Consider the following 9309-nt stretch of genomic DNA (forward strand, 5'->3'; position numbering starts at 1 on the left):
ACACTCTGGGAACCAACTACACCCACCAAACACGGGGACGGTACACACACACTCTGGGGACCACATACACCCACCAAACACGGGGACGGTACACCCACCAAACACGGGGACGGTACACACACACACTCTGGGGACCACATACACCCACCAAACACGGGGACGGTACACACACACTCTGGGGACCACATACACCCACCAAACACGGGGACGGTACACCCACCAAACACGGGGACGGTACACACACACACTCTGGGGACCACATACACCCACCAAACACGGGGACGGTACACACACACACTCTGGGGACCACATACACCCACCAAACACGGGGACGGGACACACACACACTCTGGGGACCACATACACCCACCAAACACGGGGACGGTACACACACACACTCTGGGGACCAACTACACGAGGTTCGCGCCTGAGCAATAAAACAAAAGCCTGTCCGGTAACAGAAAACGGTTGTGCTTGCACCGAGATTCACAGAAAACGGACAACTAATTAATATTGCTGCGTTAATCTATGCACCTGCGAAGCAGGCTGTCTGCCTCGCTGACAGCCTGTCTGTCTGGTGTCCGTCATTTCAACATGCCGGGATGACAGCTCGTCTATTATCATAAAGGCCAAGAGCTTGTTAATCCCTCCGCTAAACCCCTTGTTTATGAATGATAAACACTCTACGCACAACTCACAACTCATGTTCGAACATGTGTCAAAGAGTTCGAACTCCTTTTCTATGTCGTAGCTCAGTCGATTAAGGCAGCGTCTGGGATGCTCTCGGACGCAGGTTCGAATCCTCGTCACGGCCCTTGTGGATTTGTTCATTTCTCAAAGAGTGCTTCCCTGATCTCTGTTCGAATTGTAAGTCGGAAAATGCTTCATCAACGTACTACATATACCAGCCCGTCCTCATCACACGACCTGAGGACGTCCTGTGACTTTCTGTAGCATCCTGTACCTTTCTGTAGCATCCTGTACCTTTCTGTAGCATCCTGTACCTTTCTGTAGCGTCCTGTGACTTTCTGTAGCATCCTGTACCTTTCTGTAGCATCCTGTACCTTTCTGTAGCGTCCTGTACCTTTCTGTAGCGTCCTGTGACTTTCTGTAGCATCCTGTACCTTTCTGTAGCGTCCTGTACCTTTCTGTAGCGTCCTGTGACTTTCTGTAGCGCACTGTACCTTTCTGTAGCGTCCTGTACCTTTCTGTAGCGTCCTGTGACTTTCTGTAGCGTCCTGTACCTTTCTGTAGCGTCCTGTACCTTTCTGTAGCGTCCTGTACCTTTCTATAGCGTCCTGTACCTTTCTGTAGCGTCCTGTACCTTTCTGTAGCGTCCTGTACCTTTCAGGTGTAATTCTGGGCAGAATATGTCGTAGCATTTTATTCTTCAAGTGAAGTTTGAGAAAATCAGGATGAAAATACCTGCAAGCTGGTCCAGACCGCTGTAGTTGTTACAGCAACTACACAGATTACAGCAGATTACAGTACAGGGCGAGACGTGTGGGAACGTTTCCGTGCCCCTCTTTAATGCCATCTGGTCACCCAGCAGGGAACAGGTATCAGGAAGCAAGGGAACTGTTGTGGGTTGCATCGTATGAAAGGTCAATCGTTGCATGGCTTGTGAACCCAAAGCCTGTGAAGCTACTGGCTTTTGATGAAGCCATAAAGCACACTATATAGCGTGACCCGAGTTGAGATAAGGCCGGGTCATTATACTCCAGCGCCAACCCGTTCTCGCACTTTCTTACAGTCAATATTGACTTATTAAATACGTGCATATGTGACATACTGAACATACTAGTTTTCCTTGAAAAGCTTCATAGAAAACACCGACCTTACCTAACCTTCTTGGTATGTTAAGATAAGCATCTTATTGCTTCGTAATTACAATTATTACTTAACCTATACCTATAATAGGTTAAGTAATAATTGTAATTACGAAGCAATAAGATGCTTAACTTATAAATACTAAGAAGGTTAGGTAAGGTCGGTGTTTTCTATGAAGCTTTTCAAGGTAAACAAGTATGTTTAGTATGTCACATATGCACGTATTTAATAAGTCAATATTGACTATACGAAAGTGCGAGAACGGGTTGCAAGCATATATAACACAACACTCCGCCTGGCTTGTCCGCCACAACCCCAAATCCTTCCTCCGTAATTCGAAAAATTGCAGACCGAATTTTGCGCGAATGAATACTGGCAGCCATTCAACTTTCTGCCCCTCCCTAGAGAAAAAAAAAACAGCGACAAAGAGAAACAAAACATTGAAAAGTAAACAGCGAGGCGATTATAAGGGTCGAGGACTGTCCCCTTCTCAATACAAGGGAGTTTTGTGCGTGTTTTTTCTATGTGTGTGTGTTTTTTTTAGCGTGTGGAGAGAACTATGGTACTCTCCTCTCTGTCGAGTTTTAGGAGTTTGTTTTGTGAACATACACACACAGCCATTCATACACGGCCTTCTCTTCCCCCTCTGCAAGTCTACGGGATTGGGACGAGTCATTATATAATTATATATATATATACAGTATACGAAAGTACTTAAGGAAATTCCGGTTTCAATTCTTCCTTCGTGGTCTGACGCTGTCACATTTTTCATCACGTGTTAATTTTCGTGATTTACATACACACAAATATATATATATATATATATATATATATATATATATATATATATATATATATATATATATATATATATATATATATATATATTGGAAGCCGTTTTTCTTGTAGACATAAGTTATTCATTCTAAAAGAAACGGAGAGATCAATGATTCTAGCAGGAATTGTCTCTACATTTCATACTTTCTTTTTAGCTTGCGAAATTAGTCGAAAAATTACCTCTCCAAAGTTAATTTTTCCTGTTGCATATGGCCTGACGCTATGTGTTTCATTAACCCTTGTCAACATTTTGAAAGACACATAGGACAATAGGCATTCTGCAGTTTCATTGCCACAAGAGCATTGGAAATAAGAAAATTGCCTAAGGCCTATTGGCCCATGCGACACATTATTTCACCACATTCCCCGACTCAAGGTAACTGAAAATGTTGACAAGAGTCAATGAAACGCATCTCCTTAGCGTCAGGCCATAATCAAATTACCAAAAGTGAATTATTGGAGAGTTAATTTGTCAACTTCCTTCTCAGGTAAAGAGAAACAGCGACAGAATTAAGCAAATAAACACCGCTTGACAGATGAACATACAGACAAGAGGATATCACACGTGACGGACTTGTATTGATATACCAAGCAAACTGGTTGATACCTGGTTGTTACCTGGTTGATACCTGGTTGATACCTGTGTGATACCTGATTGATACCTGGTTGATACCTGGTTGATACCTGGTTGATACCTGGTTGATGGGGTTCTGGAAGTTCTTCTACTCTCCAAGCCCGGCCCGAGGCCAGGCTTGACTAGTGAGAGCTTGGTTCCACCAGGCTGTTGCTTGGAGCGACCCACAGGCCCGCATACCCCACCACAGCCTGGTTGGTCCGGCACTCCTTGGAGAAAATTAACTCTAAAAATACAAATCTAGTTACCAACCCCAAGTAAGAGCACCAGCAAACACGCGAGGGAATCAATACTGAAAACTGTAGGACCACGCGACGGTGTAGCACATAGCTTGGACCATACTGAAGTTAACCTCAATATACACTTAACTATTTCAGATTAGCATCATTTTTCATTCCCTACCCTGAGGAACCAGACTCACCGCTCCTGTGCCAGGTAAGTCCACTACGGGCTCACCATAGCCCGTGCTACTTGGAACTGGTTCCGAGTAGCTGAATCTATAACAACAACAAGAACAACCAGACTCACACGGAACTCATGGTGAGGAAATTCTCCTGATTTAGAGCCGAGTATGAGACCAAGCAACCGGAATGCAGGGATCGAGTGAAGGAACTCCCCCCAAAAAAATACTTTAAAAAAGATGAACTGAATTCATGAATACAAAATTCATGAATTCATCCCGATGGGATAGTGAAGTGTATAGAGACGAGCACAGGAACCGCACAGGCTGAAGGGAAGATATGTGGTAGTGATACAGAAAGACCTCGAGGTGGTTAATACATCATATATACCACCGGAGGGACAACATGTAGACATGGTCACATCAGCGGCATCTGAGACTCTGTTTAATATTAAAGCCGGGGATTAAACGTGAGGCTGGTTTGTCATCACTCTAAAAACAATTTAAAAGTTCTGAGGCGATGAGTCACAATAACGTGGCTAAAGTAAGTTGACCAGACCACACACTAGAAGGTGAAGGGACGACGACGTTTCGGTCCGTCCTGGACCATTCTCAAGTCGAAAGATCGTCGTCCCTTCACCTTCTAGTGTGTGGTCTGGTCAACAAAAGTTCTGAGATTTGAGCCCAGACTCATACCAGGCTGGGAAGGTGATATACTAACAAAAATGAACATTAAAACACTGTAAAACACGAGACATGATCACAACATACAAAATAGTCAGATATAGACAGAAGGTTTAGTCTGTTCTTGCCCACGTGCCTATCTTCTATTACTTCCTTGTCTCCGTTTTTCTTATTTTCCCACTACCTCCCTCTTCCCTCTTCTTCCCTCTCATCGCCTCGTCTGCCTCACCCCATCTTCGCTCTCTGGCTTCATCTCGGGCAGCGAATTAGTCAAATTTGAGGAGTATTAGCTTTCATTAAAAGTCATATTAACGAATTATGTCTATTAATTAAGTACTTACCATGCGGCGAACTGTTCTATCAGACCACGGAGAGAAGGGAGAGAAGGGAGGGAGAGAGGGAGAGAGAGAACTAGGGAGGGAGAGAAGGAGACATTTCCCAGCAGAGAGACGTTGCACAAACACACACTAATGTGTCAACAGAGCAGCTAATGAAGCAATGTTCACTGTTCAAAGTGAAGAACAACACCAGGAGAGAACACGAATGATAACCAAGAGACGTCAACGAACTCAGCAAAAACTTCTCTCTGAGAAAGAACACGAGAGATGATCTATCATCGCAGTATAGGTGCCTCTTGCCTCCATACCGTGAACTTAAGGAGCTAGAAATCGACCCTACATACGCACACAATATGTATTTAATCTATGTGTTAGTTGGGAATGAGCTTCAGCTCCCGGTCCATCACATGCCTCTGACTAACCATCCTGTGTGATGGGGAGTTTCTAGCACCACGTAGCTAGCTTTGTGACACACTGTACTCCCCCTTCATGTAGTCTAGGGCGGCTGTACACAAAGGATGTACCTCAATGTCTCTCCCTCATCCTCCTCTGTACCTGGACCAATCCTACGCGCTGGAGAATCCTTATAATCAATATTTGTTTCTTCTGCAGTCAAATGAGCGACTGTACAGTTCTAATTTGTTGTCCTCACTGCTAATGTCCGTGACTGGTACTCTGTGAAGCAGGCACTGTCCGTGACTGGTACTCTGTGAAGCAGGCACTGTCAGTGACTGGTACTCTGCGAAGCAGGCACTGTCCGTGACTGGTACTCTGTGAAGCAGGCACTGTCAGTGACTGGTACTCTGCGAAGCAGGCACTGTCCGTGACTGGTACTCTGCGAAGCAGGCACTGTTCGTGACTGGTACTCTGCGAAGCAGGCACTGTTCGTGACTGGCACTGTCCGTGACTGGCACTGTTCGTGACTGGCACTGTCCGTGACTGGCACTGTCCGTGACTGGCACTGTCCGTGAGAGGCACTGTCAATGAGAGGCACTGTCCGGTAACGGGGCTGTGATCTCTCAAGTGTCCACCCATCCAGCACTGCTCTCAGACGGCACCAGTGAACCTAACTGACCGTCGCGTGGCTGGCACTGCCTGGCATTAACATCCCGGCTCTCTGTACCTCATGTATTATTCACCTTTAGCTCCTGGGTCCCGTCTTTCATCCATAAACGAGGTGATTGGTGTTTGAGAGGAAAGTAAATATTAACTACGCGTGTGCACGCCAGCACCTCCCTCCCTCCCCCCCTCTCATTCTTAGAGGATTCTCACACCTCACCCCTCACACCTCACAACCTCACAACCTCACAACCTCACAACCTCGAAGTAATCTTCTGGCTATTAATGGCAATATCCCCAGAAGGAGATAAGGTCCCTTCCATCCCCCCTCACCCCTTCCTCTACACCCTCCCAGTCCCATCCCATCCTCGCCCCTCTCTCATCCCCCTCCCCTCACCCCTTCCGTCTTCTCCCTTACAATTCCTTCTGGGTTTAGAAGAAAAGGAAATAGCGAAAATGTCTCTCTGTTTCCCTCACCGCTATCTGCGGGCCCTGTCCCAATTCCTTCCTTTTCCACTTGCCTGCACTGCTTCCTATCCCTCCTGTCCTATCCATTCCATCTACGGCAGATCACCCTCACTCTCACAGCAGACTGATCCCTCGGGTTTTGTCTGCTATCTTTACCGCCCACGATACGCCTCCCTCAGACACACCCCCTCCTTCGCTCGGCCACGCCCACTTCCTCACAGCCTCGCCGCATAAAAAAGTTGGAGCATTTTGGGCTTAAAAGGGTCCACAGTGTGGACCTTGCAGCCACAGCCGCTGTGGACGGCGGCCATTGTCGAATGGTCGAGCCAACTTTTAACAAAACAGTAGCGGGTTTTCTTCCTATTGGGGAGTGTTGTACATGCTACTATGGCGGTGTGTCCACTCACAGCATGAGTGGCGCTGCCCAATACTGTCACTATGGCGGTGTGTCCACTCACAGGATGAGTGGCGCTGCCCAATACTGTCACTATGGCGGTGTGTCCACTCACAGGATGAGTGGCGCTGCCCAATACTGTCACTATGGCGGTGTGTCCACTCACAGGGTGAGTGGCGCTGCCCAATACTGTCACTATGGTGGTGTGTCTACTCACAAGATGAGTGGCGCTGCCCAATACTGTCACTATGGCGGTGTGTCCACTCACAGGGTGAGTGGCGCTGCCCAATACTGTCACTATGGCGGTGTGTCCACTCACAGGATGAGTGGCGCTGCCCAATACTGTCACTATGGCGGTGTGTCCACTCACAGGGTGAGTGGCGCTGCCCAATACTGTCACTATGGTGGTGTGTCTACTCACAAGATGAGTGGCGCTGCCCAATACTGTCACTATGGCGGTGTGTCCACTCACAGGGTGAGTGGCGCTGCCCAATACTGTCACTATGGCGGTGTGTCCACTCACAGGATGAGTGGCGCTGCCCAATACTGTCACTATGGCGGTGTGTCCACTCACAGGGTGAGTGGCGCTGCCCAATACTGTCACTATGGTGGTGTGTCTACTCACAAGATGAGTGGCGCTGCCCAATACTGTCACTATGGCGGTGTGTCCACTCACAGGGTGAGTGGCGCTGCCCAATACTGTCACTATGGTGGTGTGTCTACTCACAAGATGAGTGGCGCTGCCCAATACTGTCACTATGGCGGTGTGTCCACTCACAGGGTGAGTGGCGCTGCCCAATACTGTCACTATGGCGGTGTGTCCACTCACAGGGTGAGTGGCGCTGCCCAATACTGTCACTATGGCGGTGTGTCTACTCACAAGATGAGTGGCGCTGCCCAATACACCAGACATATGGCTACACCAGACATATGGCTACACCAGACATATGGCTACACCAGACACACCGCTACACCAGACATATGGCTACACCAGACACACCGCTACACCAGACATATGGCTACACCAGACATGGCTACACCAGACATGGTTACACCAGACATATGGCTACACCAGACATATGGCTACACCAGACATATGGCTACACCAGACACACCGCTACACCAGACATATGGCTACACCAGACATATGGCTACACCAGACATATGGCTACACCAGACACACCGCTACACCAGACATATGGCTACACCAGACACACCGCTACACCAGACATATGGCTACACCAGACACACCGCTACACCAGACATATGGCTACACCAGACACACCGCTACACCAGACATATGGCTACACCAGACACACCGCTACACCAGACATATGGCTACACCAGACACACCGCTACACCAGACATATGGCTACACCAGACACACCGCTACACCAGACATATGGCTACACCAGACACACCGCTACACCAGACATATGGCTACACCAGACATAGCTACACCAGAGAGGAGAGGGGCCAGAGGAGAGGACGACACAGGATGGGCGACACAGGATAACACTCCCCACATCACCAAGGTTATCATTCGTCCCACCGAATGTTATCGGTGGGACGATGATATAAATTATCACGAATAATTTTGTAATTGAGTCAAAACAGCGATAATAATAATTATTATAATAACAGTAGGATTAGGCTAGGTTCAGAAGGATAGATTTGGTTAGGCTAGGACTGGCTATGGCAAGTTTAGCTTAGGTTAGTATATATTTCTTTTAGTTAGCTGAATATTCTTTAGTGTAGGTTAGAATAGGTTAGGATAGGGTTAGGTTATGATAGACTAGGTGAGGATTGCTCAGGATGGTTTAGGATAGGTAGGGCTAGGTTAAGATAGGATAGGTATGGCTAGGTTAAGATAGGATAGGCAGGGCTAAGTTAAGATAGGATAGGCAGGGGCTAGGTTAAGATAGGATAGGCAGGGGCTAGGTTAAGATAGGATAGGCAGGGGCTAGGTTAAGATAGGATAGGCAGGGGCTAGGTTAAGATAGGATAGGCAGGGGCTAGGTTAAGATAAGCTAGACTGTATTGCACCAAGTTAGGACCCATTAATCACGGGCGGTCACACCATTCCGCGCGGAGTTAACTGCCCAAGCTTCCGTTATATCGAGTTATCATACGTCATGATAGCGGGACTCCACACACAGCGACCACCCCCCAGTAGTGCCCCAGAGTACACAGTGGTCTACCCACACCTGCTCAACAACCCCAACATCATGGGAAACCAACATACTCGTATATATAATAATAATTGGGTTTCAACATACTACGCTGGCAGACACCTAGCCTAAGACGGCTTTGGAAATATGAATTTTTTTTAGGCTATAACTCCATAACTCTTGGTTAATAAGCAATATTATTTTTGTCTTTTTTTGTCAAACTTAATTAATGAGACAAGTTGAGAATGTGATTTTTTTTGTTTATCTTTTTGCAAACTTCTTGTTCTTAATTATATATGTTTAGTATATCACCACTCAAAGTGGTGGGAATTATCTTGCCTGGTAGAAACTGCTTTTTTTATGTCTGTCACTCTTTCACACATTCTTTTTTGTCTGCCTGTGTGTGTGTGTGTACTCACCTAGTTGTACTCACCTAGTTGTGTCTGCAGGATCGAGCATTGACTCTTGGATCCCGCCTTTCGAGCATCGGTTGT

This window comes from Procambarus clarkii, chromosome 78 (assembly GCF_040958095.1).
Source record: "Procambarus clarkii isolate CNS0578487 chromosome 78, FALCON_Pclarkii_2.0, whole genome shotgun sequence".
In the NCBI taxonomy this organism is placed as follows: Eukaryota; Metazoa; Arthropoda; class Malacostraca; order Decapoda; family Cambaridae; genus Procambarus; species Procambarus clarkii.